This window comes from Nilaparvata lugens, chromosome 5 (assembly GCF_014356525.2).
Source record: "Nilaparvata lugens isolate BPH chromosome 5, ASM1435652v1, whole genome shotgun sequence".
In the NCBI taxonomy this organism is placed as follows: Eukaryota; Metazoa; Arthropoda; class Insecta; order Hemiptera; family Delphacidae; genus Nilaparvata; species Nilaparvata lugens.
Genome location: NC_052508.1, coordinates 68,054,917 through 68,079,350, shown reverse-complemented (window position 1 = coordinate 68,079,350; position 24,434 = coordinate 68,054,917). Strand labels below are relative to the sequence as shown.

Sequence of the window (24,434 nt, the reverse complement as noted above, 5' to 3'; positions counted from 1 at the left end):
GGCCTTGCCACTGCCTTCTTTAGAGGGTAGCTGATACCAATATTAATATCTGATGTGATAATAACTATTCATTCTTGAATATAAATGGGAATAGAAATCTAAGTACCCTTCTTAAGGTATTTAGTCACAACATGCTTCGGCTATATATAATGCCGATATCAAGTGATAATGACTTGATAATGGTATCATATAGCCGAAACATGTTGTAAGTGAATATTTCAAAAAGAGTACTGAAAGATTTCTATTCTCATTTATATTCAAGCCCTGAAGAAAAAAAACTATTCATTCTTGTTTCAAATAATCAATTATATTTGATAAAGTAATGTATTTTTTATCATCTAATGATAAATTTTCTTGATTGAGATTAAATAATTTGTAAGTTGATTCAATCAATAATTTTATTCAATTCAACACAAAATACATGAAATAAATCAAAATAAAAAAATCACAATGGAAAATAAGTTTCTAGTAAAATATAAAACAGGCTTCATGGTGGGGTGTGCTGAAAAGATGAAAAGGAGAAAAATACTTAGCCATCTATGGTTTCCCATGTAATTAGCAGGTAGAGGGTATAAGAGTCACAATTGATTACAATTCTTCAATGTTCAATAACGATCTGGCAACGTTGCGGTGCTAGAAAAGGATAGCGCTATCTGCTTTCTCGAATGATAGCAGCAACAATGTTAATCAAATACTGCCATTATAACGTGGACATCACATAATCTATCTATATACATGAAAGCGAAATGGCACTCACTCACTGACTGACTGACTGACTGACTGACTCACTCACTCACTCACTCACTCACTCACTCGCATAACTAAAAATCTACCGGACCAAAAACGTTCAAATTTGGTAGGTATGTTCAGTTGGCCCTTTAGAGGCGCACTAAGAAATCTTTTGGCAATATTTTAACTCTAAGGGTTGTTTTTAAGGGTTTAGAGTTAGTCTTTTAGCATGTATATTCTTCTTCTCTCAATCTCTCAATTATAATTGAAATTTCCATATCATATGTTACTATAGAACTATAATCTAGATAGAGCACCTCTTCGAAACAGTTGTTAACTGGCAACTAAATTAATAATTTTGTCAGGTTGGCATTAAGTTGAGTTGACTTTGTTAGGTTGGCACCAAGTTGAAGATTTGAATGCATTTATCGCGGAAAATTGATTGGGCACTGCTACTTCAATCCTGGGAATATATTACTAGCCGTCAGGCTCGCTTCGCTCGCCATATCCGTTAGCCAGACGTTTAATCTGGACCCCCGACTGGATTGTCCTAACATATGATAAAAATGAGCCTGCTGATCTCATTCTTTGACGATCCAGTCGGGAGTCCAGGGGGCGGAGCCCCCGGCCTGGCTAGACCGATATGGCGAGCGAAGCGAACCTGACGGCTAGTCTATACTATCATAAAGTAAACTGGCTTATACACGTACGGGATAGGAAAATATTATTTTTGAAATATTTGTTTATCACGTCTGATCCACTGGACTGATTAACTTGAAATTTCGCATATATATTCTTAATTAATCAAAGGTGGTCTATTGATCTATTAGTTTGATGGTAGTATCGATCCCTCGCTAGATATCCAAGTAATTCACAATGTAATGTAGGACATTTTATTATTGATTCATAGTTCAATAGTAGTATTGATCCCTCGCTGGATATTCAATTAATCTATACTATAATAAAGTGAAGAACTGGTTTATACACGTACGGGATAGTAGAATATTATGTTCGAAATATTCGTTTATCACGTCTGAACTACTAACCTGATTAACTTGGAATTTCGCATATAGATTCTTAATTAATCAAATGTGGTTTATTGATCTATTAGTTTAATGGTAGTATCGATCCCTCGCTAGATATCCAAGTAATTCCCAATGCAGTGTAGGACATTTTACCATTGATTCATAGTTCAAAAAATTATTAAAATTTTCAACTATGTAGTTATAGTTAAATTTTACTGAAAATTTAAATCTAACTATAGATTTCACTATAACTATTCTATCGCTGGATAGAATATCCAGCGCAGATCCCTCGATCTGGCAACGCTGCGGTGCTAGAAAAGGATAGCGTTATCTGCTTTCTCGAATGATAGACAGGGATAACAACAACAATGTTAATCAAATACTGCCATTATAACGTGGACATCACAAAATCTATCAAGTAAATAACTGGCTTATACACGTACGGGATAGGAAAATTATGTTTTCCTACAGATACCTTGAAAAGTGACCATTTGTGTACTGATTGCAGGCCGCAAAGAATCACTTTTCCGCACTAGTGCGCAAAGTGAGTACTTTGCATACTCCAGATTTGCAGCATGACAACGCAAAATAGTTAGTAGGTTATATGGAGCACCAGTGCAGCAAAATCAAAATTAAGTTGGTAATACTCATAGTGATGCCCACGTTATAATGTCAGTGGAGAACAGCGTTGCCTTGCCATTATGTGCCTTCATTATAGTCATTTCAATGCTTACATAAGATAGACCCCCCTTCAAGCAGTCACATAAATTTTCAATTGAATTACTAAACATAATAATTCAATTATTATTATTCAATTTTAAATAAATTAAGGCTTTTATTAATAATAAAATTACACAGAAAAACATTTGATGGATTTCAGGGAATTTTACCCATAATTACCCACTTTTCATATTCAATGGTAACTGTAGGAAGAATTCAATGTGAAATACGTGCGCAAAGTTCGTTTGCTGCACTCAAGAAACCATTCTTTCGGTGCAGCAAACTGTCACTTTGCGCACTAGTTGCACAAATAACTATTTCCGCATCATCACGTCTAAACTACTAACTTGATTAACATGAAATTTCGCATATAGACTATTAATTAATCAAGGGTGGTTATAGGTCTATTTTCAATTCTTCAAAATCTCATTACATCAAGTTTTCAGTTTGTCAAGTTTTAGAATATACTCTTGCAAAGCACGGGTTATCTGCAAGTCTAAAATATATAATGATCTCATCAAACTCTTTCTATCTGTCATTGTTTGAAAAAATGCAAACATTTGCGATAGCTACTAATTCAGGCTGAAATATTTCTCTCCATGACCGACCTCCAGATTCTGCATTATTCTGTGAAAAATGTGGCCTGACAACAGGAGTGACAATCAATCATGATTAGTTTCTTATCCTGTGACATCGCCATTGTTCAAAACTGCTCGATATTCATCACGTCTATTGATAGAGCAGCAACTGGAATATTCCCAATGCCAACTATTCCATTCCAATATTACCCACAACAGCAAGAGAAAACCAAACCAAAGCTTGCGTCATAGTCTGGGGATAAAAGCTAATGGACATCGGTCAACCCGGTTTTACTCTATCTGGAAACTCGTGATTGATAGACATATGTATTCTTGTTCAAGAAACAATGGTCAGGTCAACTTTGATTGGATGATACAAACGTTTCGAGGTACTATGACAGGTTTTAGCGTAATTGATTTTCGCCATAGGGAAAAAAGAAAGCTTCATTTGAAAGGTCAATCTTCATTTCACTGGACTTTCACATACCAGTTTGACAAATGTGAAAATGTGTAACTTATCATGTGAAAAATGAGATGAAGTTGGAAAATGAAACTTTTGTTTTTGTATGTTATGTGAAAAATGTATTATGCGAAGCTTACATGCATACATCGTTATATAAGAAGCGAAATGGCACTGACTCACTGACTGACTCACTCACTCACTCGCAGAACTAAAAATCTACCGGACCAAAAACGTTTAAATTTGGTAGGTATGTTCAGTTGGCCATTTGGAAGCGCACTAAGAACGGATTTGAAAATAATTCCAAAGATACGCCCAAAATCTGCGTTTTTCCAGCGTTTTTCAACGTTTTCTTAGCTTTATCGAGAACAAATGACCATAATGTTCAAATTCAGTACAGAAGCTCAGCTAGGGAGTAATAATGTTGTGTTAGGAAGATTTTGCAATAACGTCAAAGATACGCCCAAAATTAGCGTTTTTTTGCTTTTTCTCAGATTCATCGAGAACAAATAAACAGAAATTGTTCAAATTTACTACAGAAGCTCAGCTGGGGTGTAATAATGTTGTGTTAGAAGGAATTTGAAATAACGCCAAATAAACGCCCAAAATTAGCGGTTTTTTGCGTTTTCTCAGTTTTTCATCAAGTAATAGACAGAAAATGTTCAAATTTTACCGTCTAAAAATTTTGTGAAGAGGTGATTTTAATATTTCATCTAAGATACGCCAAAAATCAGCTTTTTTCCAACGTTTTTCTCAGCTTTTCTGCGTTTTCTCAATACTTCGACTTTCTGATGGAATGAAGCATGCTCATATGAAAAATGCAGGAGATCGAATCTAGCTCGCTGATCTCATTTTTGGACGATCTAGTCGGGGGTCCAGGGTCGGAGCCCCCTGGCTAGACGGATATGGCGAGGGAAGCGAGCCTGCCGGCTGGTCAGTGTATAAAGTTAGATTCATAATTATTATCCTCATCTTAAAGCTCTTCACTTCTCGAAAGTGATATAATCTGTGAATAATTGTATTTTTTCATTAGAGCTACACTCTTCAATAGAAATAACAATGAAAATCTACGTACCCTTTTTTAAAATTGTTTTCTCATAACATGTTTCGGCCATGATGCCATTATCAAGGCTTGGTATTTTATTTCTATGTGTGAATAAATGCAGTGAAGTTGGAAAAGATAATAATATTGCAATAAAAAATGTAATAAATTTAGTAATTACATAAACTCAGGGTATATGAGTGAGTATAAAGGTCAATACAGACACGAACCCGCGCATTTCTTTCTTCATTAGCTGATGCACTTTTTATTTTAGCTGTATTTGTACAGAAACAGGAAGATACAGATATAATAATCATAGCTGCTGATTTTCATCAGCTGATGAAAAGCAAAATGCGCTTGTTCATGGCGGATAAGTCAGTACGCAACAATGGAGAGGTATAAATTATCATAATATTGGAGCATAACTATTATCAAAATGATATTAACACACTATTTCGTTATTTAAACAACGACTTGCAGTCTATATCAACGACTTACAGAATCGATAAGATAAACGATTTTATTCTTTTACTGACTGGAGTGCTTTTACTTTGTACTAATATCGTTTCAAGAACCAAATTTCAACAGTAATGGAGATGAGTTGGCCAACGAATGTCTTCATGATATTTGTCGTTATGCCATCCAATCTATTATTTGGTGATGTAAACGATTATGTTCGCTTAGTGATTGGAGTACTTTTACTTTGTACCAGATCGTTTGATACAATCTTTATTGATTGATACAATAAGTACCTAACCTAATACCTAATACGCGGGTTTTTACAGCCTTCCCGGCCGTTTCCACGCCATCTGCCTCTATCTCTCCATACGTCTTGTTGGATGCCCCTGCTACATACAATAAGTACATCATCAAATTGATAACCTTGGTAACCTTGTGCTATTCCTCTCCCAAATTTAGATAAGATTACACATAGTCCGAAATAGGTTAAGTCTTGTAGTTGTTCACTTCACAAAGTGTTCAGTCCTTAATTATTTTCACAAAGTAGATTTTAAAATTTAGATGCTTCAAAACAAAACATAGAAGAAATATCAATATATACCAAATATATACGTATCAAGAACCCATTTTCAACATTAACGAAGATCAGTTGTTGCGATTTTGTTCACTTGGTGATTGGAGTACTTTTACTTTGTACCAGATTGATATTGATACAATCTTAATTGATTGATTACAATAAGTACATCATCAAAATGATAGGGAGAAAAAAAATAAGGTAACCTTGCGCTATTCCTCTCCCAAATTTAGATAAGATTACACATAGTCCGAAATAGGTTAAGTCTTGCAGTTGTTCACTTCACAAAATGTTCAGTCCTTAATTATTATTTTCACAAAGTAGATTTTAAAATTTAGATGCTTCAAAACCAAACATAGAAGAAATATTAATATATACCAAATAAATACGTATCAAGAACCCATCTTCAACATTAACGAAGATCATTTATTGGCCAACTGATAATAATGTCTTCATGGTCACGTCATTCGAAGATCAGGGTCAATACCAGTTTGGTTTGACCGGATAGGTTGGTTGAACATCGCTCGCTCCACAACATTCGTCGATCCAAATGTGGCCTTTGATTGCAACTCATCAACCAATCAATCGAACTCTTGGGCTTGTTTGCTTTCCAGTCTGGCTGTGTTTGTGTTTATGCTCGGTAATAGCCTTCTGTTGATTCAACTGCTCAAGACATTTAGCTCACTGGTCGTTTCCAAATCGGTTCACTCTGCATAACTCCATTTATCGACCGCAAGGTGGATGGCTAACTTCGGAATTCATTTAAAACTTTAGAGCTTGAACAAGATTATGTTGATTAGGTTATGTAGAATGTAGTTAAGGTGAACGTGATATTTTCGAGCTCAAAATTTAAGTGATTTCATTCTTTATTTTGTGAATTTAAAGTTTGTTTTATGTTTTTACGAAAGTTTTACTAACAATCTATCCAAATTTAAAATTGTTTGTTCTATTCTAATCTATATTCTCAGATTGTGATTTGGTGTAGAAATTGAAATGGACATAACCTATGTATGATATTTGGACAATATTTGAAACTAAATTAGGAAATTGGAAAAGTTTTAGGCAATAGCCTGTTTTTTCTTTTTCTATCATTGTATTGTTTGTGCTAACCAAATAAATAAATAAATAAACAAGATCAAACGACTTACAAGGAATAAATCGAATCTAAGGAATGAGTAGGTACTGCTCTAACAAATCCAGCCTTATGAGTTTCAAGGTCTTTTCAATAAAGTTTTATAAAAATTTACCACCAAAATAATAATACTGAGGGTGATGCCCACAAAAGCTCTTAGGCTTGTGCGTGGGTAATGTGTGAGAAAAATGATAATGAGACATGACGAATCCTTTTACTTTTCTTGCCCAATTACCATAGGTCAGGAAAGTATTGCTTTCCGAAAAAAATTAAGGTACCCCAATTTCTAAATTTCTATACGTTTCAAGGTCCCCTGAGTCCAAAAACGTGGTTTTTGGGTATTGGTCTGTATGTGTGTGTGTGTGTGTGTGTGTGTGTGTGTGTGTGTGTGTATGAGTGTATGTGCGTCTGTGTACACGATATCTCATCTCCCAATTAACGGAATGACTTGAAATTTGGAACGTGAGGCCCTTACAATATAAGGATCCGACACGAACAATTTTGATCAAATGCGATTCAAGATGACGGTTAAAATGGCGAAAATGTTGTCAAAAACAGGGTTTTTCGCGATTTTCTCGAAAACGGCTCCAACGATTTTGATTAAAGTTATACCTGAAATAGTCATCGATAAACTCTATCAACTGCCACAAGTCCCATATCTGTAAAAAATTCAGGAGCTCCGCCCAATCTATGCAAAGTTTGATTCTTGGATTCTCAATTATCAGGCTTCAGATACAATTTAAACAAAAAATTTTGAGTGGAAAAGATTCAGCATGAGACAACTAATGTTCAGTAACATTTTCACCTAAAATTAAAAATAAGCTCGAAATACAAGAAAATGTGATTATCCAATTGCAAACTGTTGGCAACTGTTGATTCTATTGAATGATTCACTATGAAGAGATAGCAGACTTCATGAGTCTTTAGCGTTATTGCCCTGTCACCAGCTGGCTCAAATCTTTGAATAGTAGACTTGAGATGCGCGGGAACACTAGCGTCAGGTGATCAATTTTCATAACGACAAGAAAGTTGTGAGATTTTTTAGGTAATCGGGGCCGGCGGCTTATCGTCTCCCCCCAAAGACGGGATTATTATTTTCTGTTATTTGAATACCAAATTACAGACCTATTTAACTTACTATTTCTAACACATTTTTGGAAATTTAAGTTCATATTTTCAGGTTATATCGAGATATTTGTTCATGCCAATGGTTTTTAATTGATTGTCTTCTGTGTATCATAGAATAAATAAATAGATAAATATATATATTCAATGTGAACAAAGACTTAAGAATTTTGATGTCAAGAATAGTATATTGATTATTCCAAAGAAGTCGTTTCAAACGCTCGTCAATATTGTTTCAAAGATGGCGAAGATGCAAGATGATTGAAGGAAGATCAGATTCAATATTGTTTCTAGAGTTCGTGCATTTTGAAATAGCTCGTGTTTGCCTAAGAGACGAGAAGAGAGCTTTGAATGCTGTCGACTGTCAAAAAGGGCTGATATTTGAGGAGAATGCGGGAGAGGGCCAATTCAATTTCCGGAGCCGTGGTGCCGAATGTAAAAAGGCCCAGTTAACGATAGGCGCGCCAAATCACGGCGGTTCCGTTTGTCTGTTATTTCGTTTCAGAATCTCCAACGTATTATTGTGTCATGTTGGGGTGGAGAAATGCGTTATCAGGAAAACGGGGAGCAATCATATTGCTATCAACTAGAACTGTCCGTCGCTGTGTGTGTGTTACATGCTCGCTCTCTCTCGCCTCACCACTACTAATGAATGAATCTTTTCCAAATCCGCATTAAAGTGACGCCAAACATGCTTTAGAACTCGCAGAGTGCGTCCGCATCTGAATGGTGAACGAATCAAATTCGAATTAGTCGCGACTTGGGAAATGCATTATTCAAGCAATTTCAGTTGCCCCCAACTATAAACAGATATGATAGATAATATTTGCAGCCGTGTCGAATGTTTAGGAAAGTGACACGTAGCATAGTTTCTCACTCTCTTCAATGAATTATATAATATCAACTGCATTATAATTCGAAAACTATAATCCATAGCTTGATAACTAGTTCATGATACATTGACGTGCCATATACTGCAGGAGAGCTACTAGACTACAATACTACCCAAACTAGCCGTCAGGCTCGCTTCGCTCGCCATATCCGTCTAGACAGGGGCTCCACCCCCTGGACCCCCGACTAGATCGTCCAAGAATGAGATCCGCAGGCTCGCTTCGCTCGCCTGGATTTTTCATTTGAGCATTTTTATCATATGTTAGAACAATCCAGTCGGGTGTCCAGACTAAACGTCTGGCTAAACGGATATGGCGAGCGAAGCGAGCCTGACGGCTAGTAATATAATATTCCCAGGAATAGCTCTGATTGAAGTAGCAGTGCCCAATCAATTTTTCCGCGATAAATGCATTTCAATCTTCAACCTAACAAAGTCAACTCAACTTAATACCAACCTGACAAAATTATTAATTTAGTTACCAGTAACAACTATTTCGAAGAGGTACTCTCTCTAGATTATAGTTCTATATTACATATGGTATGGACATTTTTCAATTATAATTAAGAGAATAAGAAGAATATACATGCTAAAAGACGAACTTTAAACCCTTAAAAACCACCCTTAGAGTTAAAATATTGCCAAAAGATTTCTTAGTGCACCTCTAAAGGGCCAACTGAACATACCTACCAAATTGGAACGTTTTTGGTCCGGTAGATTTTTAGTTCTGCGAGTGAGTGAGTGAGTCAGTCAGTCAGTGAGTGAGTGCCATTTCGCTTTTATATATATAGATAACATAATTTTATCCATCCTGGAGAAATTTTCAAACATTCTTCTTCTCAAATTTTGAAGATTAATATGATAAATATGTTTGAAATCATTACAAAATAAGAGTTCTTCGAGATAACTGGAAGAAAGCATTTCCTACAAGTGAATTTCAAGAAAGGGTGGATCAAAGTTTTCAAATGAAAACCGATGTCAAAATAACTGACCCAGTTCTTTTTTCGGAGAAATCAGAAATCCACCAAACGTGATTCCGTGAAATCGACTCCCGCGGTCTTAATACAAAGAGTTTTCAAGAAAGGGGCGGAGCTAGAAAATTATCAGGGATAAAAGTGGTAGAAGAGAGGAAGTGGTTGGGTGGTTGGTTGAGAAAAAAGGCTTTGTGGTGAAGGAAGCAGAAAGATCTAGAAGGGATTTGGACCGATGAAAGCGGCGACGGATCGGCTTGATAGAGCCCAAAGAAATAGGCCTGCAAAATTACACTCCGCTACAAAAATACACACAAGTGCAGAAAACTGACTAGTAGATAGAGAGCGAGAAGGTCGGGGATTTGGAAGAGATAAAAAAAAAAGAAAGAAGGCGTAGAAGAATAGTGGGATGAGAAGAAGAAGAGGGTAGGTGATTGAGGAAGAGGAGGAGGAGGAATAGAAGGAAGTGATGGAGGAAGAGAAGAAGAAGGAGTATAAGAAGAAAAAGATGATAAAGAAGAGGAAGAAAAGAAGGAGGAGGTGGAGGAAAGGAGAAGAAGAAGGAGTAGAGGAAGGAGATGACGATGGAGGAGAAGAAGAAAAAGACTGAGGAGGATGAGAAGGAGAATAAGAAAGAGTGGTGGGAGGAGGAGTGGGAGAATAAGAAGATAAATCAGGAGATGAAAAAAAGAGGAAGAACAAGGAGAAGGAAAAGAAGAAAAAGAAAATGGAGGAACAGGAGTAGTAGTAGGAGGAGAAGGAGGAGGAGTATAAAAAGAGGAGGAAGAGGAGGTGTGGGAGAATAAGAAGATAAAGCAGGGAATGAAAAAGGAAAAGAGGAACAACAAGGAGAAAGAATTGAATAATTTGTAATTAATTCAATTCAATTAAAAACTATTTTTAATTTAAAAATGATTTGTGTGTTTTGAATTGTAAATTGAAGAATTTTGAAGTGATACATAACCTAACTACATTTGGACTGTTGTATAAATTAGAATTGGAACCGTTTTGGGCTTATAAGCCTGTGGTACTTTTCTGTAAGTTGTATAATTCTGAATGATTGAATTGAATAAATAAGAAGGAGTAGGAGATGAGGAGGAGGAGGAGGAGGAGGAGGAGGAGGAGGAGGAGAATAAGGAGGAGAAGAAGGAGAATATGAAGATAAAGCAGGCGATGAAGAAGAAAAAGTGGAAGAACAAGGAGAAGGAAAAGAAAAAGAAAAAGAAGACAAAGTGCAAGGACAAATAGAAGAAAAAGACGAAGAAAAACTAAGTCATGATGTGAAGAGAAAAGATGGATGGTTTGGTAAGACCTAAAGCAGCCCTGTCTGCCCCCACCGAGTATTTTTTCTCCACTCGGCGTCGGTCGCTCCCTGTGGATCGGAATGAGAAGCTTTTTTGATTAATCGTTGCGCGATATTAATCCAAAAACTCTCTTACCAACAGAAGCCTATCATTATCAGCAATGAAATACTCGGCGCATCCTATTGACTTGGTTTGTGGCAATAGCTGTTAAACACTCATTAACGTTCTAGCCGCGATGAGAACTTGACAAAGTGATTAATTCGACCGAGAGCAAAAAAGAAGTTCGCATCAGTTTTCGAATTTGGCTTCTGCTTAAGGAAGCTTCCTCCTGTTTCAACACCCATTGACTTGTTTAGGCTCAACTCAGATAATAAAAAATGATAAATAAATTTATTTCCTTTAAAAAAATACAAACAAGCAATTGAAAACATAAAAGTCTGGTGTGGCGCACTCACACAGCTTTCCTTGCTGTTATGAAAATTGATCATCTGACGCTAGTGTTCCCGCGCATCTCAAGTCTACTTATAAACAAAGATCGGAGCCAGCTGGTGACAGGACAATAACGCTGGAGACACACATGAGGTCTGCTATCTCTTCATACTGAATGATTTAATAGAATCAACAATAATTTGCTATTGAATAATCACATTTTCTCGAATTTAAAGCTTATTTTCAATTTTTGGTGAAAATGTTACTGAACATTAATTGTAGAGATTCTCATGCTCAATCTTTTCCACTCAAAATTTTTCGTTTCAATTGTATCTGAAGCCTGATAATTGGAAATCTAAAATCAAACTTTGCATAGATGGGGTGGAGCTCCTGAAATTTTTACAGATATGGGACTTGTGGCAGTTGATATAGCTTATCAATGGCTATTATAGGTATGAATTTGATCAAAATCGTTGGAGCCATTTTCGAGAAAATCGTGAAAACCCCTGTTTTTGACAACATTTTCGCCATTTTAGCCGCCATCTTGAATTACATTTGATCGAAATTGTTCGTGTCGGATCCTTATAGTGTAAGCACCTCAAGCTCCAAATTTCAAGTCATTACGTTAATTGGGAGATGAGATATCGTGTACACAGACGCACATACTCTCATATACACCATACACACACACACACACACACACACACACACACACACACACACACACACACACACACACACACAAATACAGACCAATACCCAAAAACCACTTTTTTGGACTCAGGGGACCTTGAAACGTATAGAAATTTAGAAATTGGGGTACCTTAATTTTTTTCGGAAAGCAATACTTTCCTTACCTATGGTAATAGGGCAAGGAAAGTAAAAATGTAATCTATAAAATGCAAGCTCATAACTATCAAATAAAAATTTTAAAAATTAATTCAGTATTTCCCAGTTATCAGTGATGGTTTAGTGTTTATTAAACACTAAAGCAATAATGTTTTTATTTGATTTGGTTTTCAACTTGTCTAGATTCTAAATTCTTAGTTTATATAATTATATTTTTGACTTAAATTTGGACAAAACTTATAAGGTGTGAACATAACCTATTTTTGGACAATTTCTATCAAAATTTGGGAAAATAACAGTTTTAGGCTTTAAGCCTGTTGCTCCTTTCCCAATCATTCATAAGTATTGAGAATGATATTGTATCTATCAATGAATGAATAAATAAATAAATATACTATAATAAAGTAAAGAACTGGCTTAAACGTGTACAGGATAGAAAAATTATGTTTGACGCATCATCACGTCTAAACTACTAAACGGATTAACATGAATTTTTGCATACAGATTCTTAATTAGCCGAGGATGATAGGTCTATTTTCAATTCTTCAAAATTTTATCACGTCAAGTTTTCAGTTTGTCAAGTTTTAAAATAGATCCCTGCGGAGCACGGGTTTCCTGCTGGTCTCAAATAATTTTGTAAACTTGAATTTCTGCATTATTTCAAGTGGAGGTGCATTCATATCATGAATGTAGCTTATTTAAGTCCGGTTGCAAAGGAACCTGTTCAATTTTAATCTTGATTAAATGGATTATCATGGTTAACGGGAACAAATCAGAGAATCTATTGGAAATAAAGGCTCCTCTGATTGGTTCTCGTGGCATTCAATAATGATTGGAATTCAGAAGAGCTCGATTCCAAACGGGCCTAAGTCCATTTTTGTAGAAATCGAGATATCAGCTGATTATTGAACCTTATACATAGACCTTCATTCCTAGCATACTAACTACTCCAAACTATCCTTAGTCACTACAAAATAAATATCACAATATCACGTTTTTTTCCAAAGTGTACTTAAGTCCATTGCTGTTCCTTTCCATTCCAACCTTAGTCCTTTGTGCATGCGCAGAGCATCTTTTTCTGTCGGTCTGTCTACAGATTGAAGCCTAACTACCATTTTTACTACCGCGTTTTCAAGGGAAGAGAACAGTGAAAGTCAAGAATACATACACTGGGGATTACCAAGAGCATCAAGTGATCAAGAAAATTTATTCAAAAAAATTGGCAAGATATATTCAACTCAGCAAATACAGAACTTGAAGAAACTTATCATATTAGTGACATGAAGAAGGTCCGAGTCCAAGTTTCTTTCCAAAATGTCACCAAGTCCATGTCCATGGACATTTTGGAAAAAAAAGCAAGGAAATTAACCTATTACACAGGAATTACTTCAAAATATGCAAAATTAATGTATGGAATTCAAAATACACACTTTATACATTGGATTATAAACATTTTCCAACATTTAAGTGATGACTATCAAATAATCGATTTCCTGAGAAAAACACTTTTGTGACTTGGGCCCGTTTGGAATAGAGCTCTTCAATTGGCTTTTGTGTAAGCTGAGAGTATAAAGAATGTATTACCCCGAAGTTCAGTCACAAATTATAGACTTGAATTTTTATGACCGTTCCATGGTAACGTATCTTGTTATATTCATAATTATTGGAATATTCAAATTTTAACTCTTGAATTATTCTAAGAACTTGATTATAGATGACCACACATTATAAATTAGTCGAGAGCTATTCTGGATTAAATCATAATATGTAATGTTATTATTAATAACTATAGTATTATAACTATTATTAATAACTTCAGTTGCGCTTCAGACTCGAAGCAGTAAACATCTTATCTGCGTTGCTCTGTTATCTTTCTATTGAAAATTTTACTCCAGCCTTAAAATGCAGTGCAAAAAGTGTAATTCAGAGTTTGTTGTAGAGGATATGATCAAATGTAGTGAATGTAAGGAGAATTTGCATTATTTGTGTCAATCCATCACCGAAAAAAACTTTAGAAAAATATCAACCGATAGCAAGTCAAAGTGGAGGTGCTTTTCGTGTAAAACGCCGGTAAACAGGTCAGAAAACAACGCAGTGGTGGAGGGAGGAGGGGTTCCTTCAACGTCGCAGCCAACAACGGCTTCCTTATCTCAGGTAGACCTACAAGCTATCTCGGCTATCGTGAAACAGATAATACAATCTGAACTGTCTCCTACTTTCTTGAGTGATTTTGAAGAAATTAAGAAATCCGTTACTTTTATATCGGATGAATTCGATAGTCTTAGGAAGGAGCTTACGAACTGTAAAGATGATTTGAAAAAAGTTAAAAACGAAAATGCCTCTCTAAAAATGAATATTTCCTCTCTAGAAAAGCAAGTTTCCGATCTCGAAATGTACAGTCGCCGCGATAATGTAATAGTCACTGGTCTCCCAGAAACTAAAAATGAATCAATCCATGAGATCTTCGATTCATTATCAAAAACACTAAAAAGTGATCTTACCTGTAGGGATTTAAGTTCAGGACATAGATTACCGGTTAGGGAAAAGGGAAATTGTAAGCCTATTATTTTCAAGTTTGTAAGGAAACAAGACAAATTGGCGTGGATGTCGCAGTTCAAAAAATTATCTGCCTTGGATCCTGGTTTGCCTGGAGTCTCCACAAAAACGGTTAATAAATCGTTACCGGATGGAAGAGTAAGCGTTTTTCATCACCTGACTCAATCTGTCATGAATTTGCTGAAGGAAACGAAAAAGGTCGCAGCTGACAAGCATTATCGTTTCGTCTGGATAAACGATGGCAAGATTCTGGTGAAAAAGGATGAGGGTAGGAACAACAAAACTTTTGTCATTGACAATGTAGCGGACCTGCAAAAACTATAAACTAATATGAACCGTTTTTAACTCATAAGTTTTAATTTTCCTCCTTTTCTTATGACGAATATTCAAGATATCTTTGCATTATATGATTCTGAAAATAATACAACTGAAGTAGTTGAAGATTATTTAAATTATGTACCACAGTGTGAGGAGAAAGAGATTCACTTTTTAAATATATATTCAATGAATATCCGTAGCTTAGGTAAGAACTTTGATGAATTCATATGCACTCTTGAAAACTATAAAACTAAGCACGACATAATATTACTTACAGAGACTTGGTGTAATGTTAATATACCTTTTATGTATAATATACCGGGTTATAAAGTAGTGAATAAGAACTCTATTTTGAATAAATGTGATGGCCTATGCATATATATAAAGGACTCATTGAGTTTTGATATATTAGATTGCAATATTAGAGAGTGTAATTCTATTAGTATTAACGTTGTAACACCTAGTGGTAAGAGTTTAAATATTATAGGGATATATAGATCTCCAAATGGAAATGTATCAAACTTTCTGGAGAGTATGGATGAGTATTTGAGTAACATTCCGGAAGATGTCGATGTTTGTTTGGCAGGAGATATAAATTTAAACTTATGTTCAAATGATAAAATGACTAATGATTATTTAGATATAATGAACGGAAAGGGTTATAAACCTTATATTACCGGGCACACAAGAGTAACAGAGAATTCTAAATCATGCCTAGATCACATTTTTCTTAAAAATTCTGATAAAATTATTAAGTATAAAAGGAAATATATTAAAAACCAACATAACGGATCACTTTTCCGTTTCACTTAATTTGGGATATATGGGTAACATAAACAGAATAAAAAGTAGAAAAGTTACTTACAAAAAATTAGATTACATCAAACTAAAAGAATGTCTGTCCCAAGAAAATTTGTTTTCCGAATTCAAAGATAATAACTGTGAGGTAAATCTGATGGTATCATCTTTTGTGGATACACTGAATAAGTTCATTGATGCATCCTCTAGGAGATAACAATATCACACAAAAACAAACCCTTGAAGCCATGGATGGTTCCAGGACTAATTAACGCGATCAATAAAAAGGATAAAATGTACAAAAAACTAAAAAAAGAGCCATTTAATAATAAATTAAAAGAAGATTTAAGATTGTATAAAAACACTTTGAATAAATTGATAATTACAACAAAAAATAGCTATTATACAAATGAAATAAATAAAAATAGTCAAAACCCCAGAACTCTCTGGAAATACATAATGATATTATAGACGAAAGTAATCATGCTAATGAAGACATAAAATTGGAAGCATCGACATTGAACAGGTTCTTCGCGGAAGTAGGTATGAGACATGCAGAAGCTATAGATATCAGTAGGAATGAAGAGGTTCTGCAATTTAATAACTATGGTACCCTTCAAAACTCATGGTTTCTAACTCCAGTTGAAGCTTCAGAAGTAGAAGAAGTCATATCTAAATTGAAAAATAATGCTAGTCCTGGGACAGATAACATTTCAAACTTCACTTTGAAACAAATTGCTCAGTATATAGCGGCGCCTCTAGCTGATATTACTAACAAAATTTTTGTAACAGGTACTTTCCCTGATCACTTCAAAATTGCAAAGTTGAAACCAATATTCAAAGGGGGTGACAAGACTAAACCCAATAACTACAGGCCAATCAGCCTTTTAAGCAATTTAGCTAAAATTGTTGAAAAACTTATTAAACTACGGTTAATCAACTTCTTAGACAAATACAATGTTATAGAGAAACAGCAATTTGGTTTTCAAAGAAATAAAAGCACAGAAGACGCATTGTGTAGTTTTGTGAATCAGATTAGTAGTAATTTAAACAACAGAAATAAAACCATGTCAATATTTTTAGACTTATCAAAAGCTTTCGATACAATACCACATGAAACCCTTTTCAAGAAATTACAAAAAATAGGAATAAGGGGAATTACTTTAGATTTATTCAAAAGCTATTTACAGGATAGATCCCAAATATTGTACTTAAATTCACAGAAAAGCACCTTAAACCTCAATTCTTATGGCCTACCTCAGGGTACAGTCTTATCCCCTGTTTTATTCCTCATCTATGTTAATGATCTTTTGAAATTAAAATTGAAAAATGGCAGGATTGTGTCATTTGCCGACGATACAGCAATAATCTTCAATAGTGCTGATTGGCGGAGCTTGTTTAGTAATGCAGAAAGTGATCTATTGACAGTAAAAAGATGGCTTGACATAAACACCATGAGTTTAAATATAAATAAAACAAAATACATAACTTTTTCACCAAATTCAACAGGAAAACCAGAAAACCATTTCAAGCTGAGACTGCATTCATTTTGCTCAAATCTTCAAATATGTAACTGCCCAGAAATAGAAAAAGTGAATAATACTAAATATCTTGGAGTAATAATTGATGAAAACTTGAAATGGCAGCCTCACATTTCTTTTCTGTGTAAAAAACTAAAATATATTTCTTATAAATTCCATAAATTAAACAAAATACTGAATTTAAATCACTTAAAAACTGTTTATCATGCCATTGTTCAATCAGTTTTACAATATGGTTTAGTAATATGGGGTGCTGCATATGATGTGCACATGGAAAATCTCTTCATCATTCAGAAAAATATAATAAAGACCATCTTAAACAAACCAAGGTTATACCCAACAAATCTAATTTTCAAAGATTTTGATGTTTTTACCGTGAGACAACTCTATATCAAAGTCCTGTTAAAGTACCTAATGAAAAATAAAAGTATCTTCCCAAAGCTGAACAAGAACCTTTATCATTTCAGACCAGCTGTAATAGAGAAATACAAAGTTTATCCTACAAAACTTTCATTGATCAGAAGGCAGCTTATTTATACGAGCAGTAAACTGATCAATGAAATACCTTTTGATTTAAATTTAAAAATTAATAAAAAAACCATGAAAGAGTGGATTAAGAGGGAGTTTTTCTTTTCCTTATCAAGCATAGCATTTTAAATAGTTATTCATTTTTGTTTTTTGATCTCTGTATTTTTTCTGCTCTTTGGAATGTTTTGTTTGATTTTGCTGATTCTATTGTAATTGTTTATTTATCAGTTGAATTTAAACCTAAATTTTTAGAATTATTTTCGAAATATTATTTATTTTATTTTTTTTCGTTATTTTGCAACTCTCACCAGCGGGCAAAGAGTTTTTTCTTTTTGCTGGTGATGCCTAGTTTTAAAAATATTTTATTTTATTTTATTTAAATTATCTTGTTATTCACGTTTCATTTACATTAGACTCTAAGCTTTCTAATTTCCTGAAATTTAACTTTGTAGAACAGTAAAAATACATTTTCAATGGAAGTTCAAAGTGGGTATGGATTTTTTTTAAGCACCCGGTATTTATGTGGAACAACTTACCAATATCGTCTCGATATGTAGTTTGTACGAGCACACGACAAATGCGGTTCTTTGGAGTTGTAATTAAAGTTACAGGACGATTGATTCCAGCATAGTCGTAATATCGCAGTTATGCGAGTAAGTTGTAATGTTTTTCAGAGACCTGCAATATTCAGAAATTTGTTATCGTTACAATTTCAATGGGCAATAAAAAAATATATGTAATTTTTTAATAGGACGCATATTGACGTTGATGATTATAGTTTATTTAGGGCTAGTAGGTTACAGGGTACAATAGAAGCTGCTCAATCATACAGAATTAAACAGCTTCTAGAAATGTGCCACTGCCACAGGGTATAGCCGAAAACGTTTCCCATTTTTTCTATTTTTATTGCGGACCAGGGTTTCAAAAGCCTTCAATTAGATCAGGTTTCTTAATTCCTTTATTTATATTATGTGGATTACCCTTCTATTCAGGATTTCAGGATGAATCAATTAGGAATAAAGAAAGGTTATTCACTAGGTATGTAAAAGTTATGTCGCTTTCCAATTCTTGTTTTTCCCCTTAAAGGGCTCCCAGTATGATAGTTTTTGTGAATGCATTCAATATTAACGGTGTCCCAAACCGTTCAACTTGAAGCCGGATCCGAGTACGGGATTTAGCTAAGTTCTACACTTCAAACATCCGGAGTAAGAAAATTGGCTTTCCGAAACGGGGCGTAGTTGCAGTTCACGTTTGAATAAAATTTCTAAAAACAAGAAAATTGGACACAAAATGATATAAAGAGAAAATGGTGTAAAGTTTCAGCTATTTTGAATTATTTAGGAATGTTACATTTCGTCAAGGAGAAACATTTCCAATTATAGAAATGAAAAATGAAGATTATCATGAAAGCTGCGACTACACCCCGTTTCGGAAAGCAAATTTTCTGACTCCAGATGTTTGAAGTCCAGAACTTAGTTGAATCCCGAGCTCGGAAACCGACCCTTAGATTGTGGTAATGAAAATCTGATATCACACTTGTATGTTTCTGAGGTTTTTTTCTCTTGTATTCTCTCTCCCAATATTGTCTTCGAAGTCTTGGCGTGGCTGAGGGAGGGCGATCGGGGCGGCATAGGATGAGAAGGTGTGTGCGTGGAATTTCATTGTTTCTTGCTTGAGAAAAATTTATTTCCTACAATTTTTATCTAACTTTTCTCAGTCTAAAATATAGTCTCCTCAATTATATATTCAAACTAGCCGTCAGGCTCGCTTCGCTCGCCATATCCGTCTAGCCAGGGGGCTCCGCCCCCTGGACCCCCGAATGGATCGTCCAAGAATAAGATCAGCAGGCTCGCTTCGCTCGACAGTAGTCGACAGTAGTCGAGAAGAGATTCGACAGTAGTCGAGAGCAAGTGTTTTCACATGGTGACGTCGCGGAGACTAGAATCGACTGGTCTCAGTGTCACCATTTGGAAACACACATGCTTCTCGACCTGAGTCGCGTAAGTGTGAGTTGAGCCATACAGTTTGAATTGATGTGATGAATAATTATTATTGAAACAAAAAATGACAAATTCACATTCGGTGTAAGTTTGCAACGGCGAGTTACTACGATACATTATGGTGAGGTCCACGTTATAATTGCAGCATTATTTGATTGTTATTGCTATCCTTGTCTATCATTCGGGTGGCTCGTTGGAATAAGTGATAACGCGTCGGCCTAATAATCAAGAGAACCCGAGTTCGAATCTCGACCGGAGCAAAAAGTTATTGACCACAACACAGTCACATATATACGGCCACCCCGGCTTTCGGGGGATACTGTAAGCCGTCGGTCCCGACTACCTAAAAAGAAGTCGTCATCTCTCATCATCATCCCTCTCGCTCATTACCCATGCACTAGCCTAAGCGTATTATTATCATTCGACAAAACAGATAGCGCTATTCTTCTCCAACTCTGCAGTGTTGCCAGATCGGTTTTTAACAATGTAGGAATATTATTAGCAGAATATTTATTAATTTATTTGGAAATTTACATATTCGAGGGCACCAGGGAATGAATCCCATTATTGCCCTCATAACGCACATTGAGCATACAATTTGAAAAACAATACATAGAATAACTTTACTAATATACTATTGAGTTTTAGAAAAAAAAATAAAAACAAGATACAAAAAAATAGTAGAAAACCTTGCAATATGTAACTTATAGTATAGCTCTAATGTAATTTAAGGCCTAAAAAATGTAATTTTTAAACCGAATTATGAAATTTAGTACTTAATTACTGAAAAATATTTTTTGTTGCTCAATAAAATATAATGTGCATCATTTCAAACGAGAATAAACAGTTGATATTACATCAGATATACCGGTATCACTATCTTCCACAAATGGAACGACTTTTCCATCGTTGAAAGGGCAATGGGATATTCAAGGACGTCACTCAAACGTTTCAACGTTGAGATGAAAATATATTGTGATTAGATAGAATATTCACACAAAAGATTAAAATATATTATACATGAGAGATGGCAGGGAGTCGGCAACACTGTTGTCCTATCTTTTACAGTGACACTTTAAAGTGAACCTCACTATAGTGAGGTCCACGTTATAATGACAGTATTTGATCAACTTCGGTTTTGCTATCCTTGTCTATCATTCGACATAGCCGGTGGTACTATCCTTTTCTAGGTCCACAACGATGCCAATTATGTTTTTGACAGTGTAGAATATGATTAATTAATGTAGAGAATTGGCATCGCTATTCTTCTATCTTCATCTACTGCCATTATAACGTGGGCCTAACTATATAGTGGTGTGCAACGTGCGGCGTTGGAGAGTCAATACCACTAACACGTGCCCTTGACGGGTGCGTAAACCGATGTTAATACCCAAGGCAGAGAGAGAAAGAGAGAGGGGGCTGAGAGATGAGTGAGAGAGAGGGAACGCTGGTATTTCTAGGGTGTGTGAGCGCGTAAGGACAGTCCAAACCACAAAGACTTTGCGGCTTTACCCTCCACAAAGAGGCCGGTTTCCTCCCCCCCCCCCCCCCAATTGCCATCACCTCACCGTTCCGAAAACTCCACAGTTTCCAGAACAAAGTTGTGTGGTGCGAGAGAGAAAAGACAGAATGATCTTGTAAAGGAGGCCTTCAAAACTTCATGGCGTTATCTACCACTTGTGGCTATCGTCGGAATAAATAGTTGTGGAAAGTCTCTCCTTTGTAACTCATCTGACTCAAGTTGATGTCATCCTGGATTTCCTCTCTCAAATATCTTGCTCTCATTTCAGATTTTCTATAAAATACTGGAAAATGACCCTGGGTGACTGATAATGAAAAGTAGTATGGGACTAGATAGGTAGATCGATAGAAAGAAAAATAAAAAATCTCAGTAACCTTTTTGAATTATTTAATTAAGGTAGATCGATACTTAGGCTGTCTTTATTTTAACCTGGAGGGTGAAGTTAGGTCGCAGCCGGCCCTCTCTCCCACTTGACTCTCCTATACAATTCTAATTCATTTACATCATAACAACATGAGGAAAAAAATCTCTAAAATAGATAATAAGAAATATGTTGAAAATAAGTATAAATCAATAGTAATCTATATATATAAAATATAAAAGCGAAATGGCACTCACTGACTGACTGACTGACTGACTCAGTCACTCGCAGAACTAAAAATCTACCGGACCAAAAACGTTCAAATTTGGTAGGTATGCTCAGTTGGCCCTTTAGAGGCGCACTAAGAAATCTTTTGGCAATATTTTAACTGTAAGGGTGGTTTTTAAGGGTTTGAAGTTCGTCTTTTAGCATGTATGTTCTTCTTATTCTCTCAATTTATAATTGAAAAATGTCCATACCATATGTTAATATAGAACTATAATCTAGAGAGAGTACCTCTTCGAAATAGTTGTTAACTGGCAACTATATTAATAATTTTGTCAGGTTGGCATTAAGTTGAGTTGGCTTTGTTAGGTTGGCACCAAGTTGAAGATTGAAATGCATTGATCGCGGAAAAATTGATTGGGCACTGCTACTTTAATCAGAGCTATTCCTGAGAATATTATATTACTAGCCGTCAGGCTCGCTTCGCTCGCCATGTCCGTTTAGCCAGACGTTTAGTCTGGACCCCCGACTGGATCGTCCTAACATATGATAAAAATGCTCAAATGAAAAATGCAGGCGAGCGAAGCGAGCCTACTGATCTCATTCTTGGACGATCCAGTCAGTGTTCCAGGGGGCGGAGCCTCCTGGCTAGACGGATACGGCGAGCGAAGCGAGCCTGACGGCTAGTCAATTATATTTTTTAAAGCATGAAATTATATTTTCAATAATTTTATAATGAATTTTCATAATAAAAATTGAATATTTTGTTAATTAATTATTAATTCTAAATTGTTAAAAGACGATTTGGCAACAGAGCAAAGCAAGGACGAGCTAGCGCTGCAGCCTTGTTGAATGATAGACAAGGATAGCAATACTATTGCTAATCAAACACTGCCGTTATAACGTGGACCTCACTATAGCGTCAGTTTACTTTATCAAGTATGTGGCATGACAAAACGTGTGATGTGGAAGAAGTGAAAATGAAAATGAAAATGAAAATGAAATTTATTCTCCTTTTTCTTATACAAACAAAAAATTACAATATTTTATCTTAGAATTAAACTGACAGCAATTGTTTATAGGCGCTGCCAGTATCATATATTATAATTACATATTTCGAATATTATATAGTTGCTATTTCAAAAAGTCTAAGCAAAGTATTTTCGGCCATTGCGGTACAAATGTGCATATAATGTGCAAGAACAGCTATAAAAATTTATTTAGAAAAACAAAGCAGAAGCGCAGTGTTGAATTTTGTAATATTAAAACAATACTATAACTTAATAAGAAAAATATGAGCTAAGTGGAAATATAAATCACAAAGTACAAAAAGTTTGGGAATTTATGGAGTATAAATACATGGCATTGTACCGGTAGCTGAAACAGTGTATGATTTTCAGGATAGAATTGAAAAAAAGTTTTCTATATCTTAAGTAGATATAAGTAGAAGTTATATGAATGTAGATGTGAAAAAACAACTTTCAAATCCATAATGAGCGAACAGATTAGGAAATTATCCCCGCACTTCATCAAAAACAAATTGTTTGCTTTCCAAACAACAATTCACGAAAAATTTATTTGCAAAAGCTTTTAATCTGAAGGGCAAGAAGGCGTTTTCCGTGATATTAGCGCCCTGTGTGGGCTGGAACGAAAGCCTTATCCGGCGGCATCTAATTTTTGCTGCCAAAAGCTGCACTTGGACTTTTAAACGTCTCTTGTGCCCTTGCATGATATATGGCGCGTTCCATTTTTCGCCTCCACCTCGCGCAAACTACGGTGAATTTAATGCAGCCTTCCCATTTCTGAAATCCCAATTTAAGATTCGATCTCGACTCATAACTCATTCTTAATTGGTTGGTTTTTTTGTTCCGCTGTGCGAGGCGGGATAGAATTCTTTTCCTACTTGAAAAGTGCATTAAGTACAAGAGCCGAGCGTTATTGTTCCCAGAGCTTGATTGCGTGTCACTGTGGATTTAAAAAATGTTTCAGAATTCGAAGTGAAGACTGAACATCATGTAAAAAGTTGGGTAACATGGTTTATTGATTAGTTTAATTGAAATATTGAAATTTTTCTTCAATCTTTGAAATGCCACAGAAGATTATAACATCGATAGCCTGGATTCATCAGGTTAATCAGGTCTCTTCAGGCTACTTTTTACTTTCCTTGCCCTATTACCATAGGTAAGGAAAGTATTGCTTTCCGAAAAAAATTAAGGTACCCCAATTTCTAAATTTCTATACGTTTCAAGGTCCCCTGAGTCCGAAAAAGTGGTTTTTGGGAATTGGTCTCTGTGTGGTC

General features: G+C 35.3%; 1 protein-coding gene across 1 annotated transcript in view; it reads right to left on the bottom strand.

Annotated features, from left to right (window-relative positions):
• Positions 1 to 24,434, bottom strand: part of LOC111057280 (thrombospondin type-1 domain-containing protein 7A) — a 258,676-nt gene that overhangs the window by 222,008 nt on the left and 12,234 nt on the right.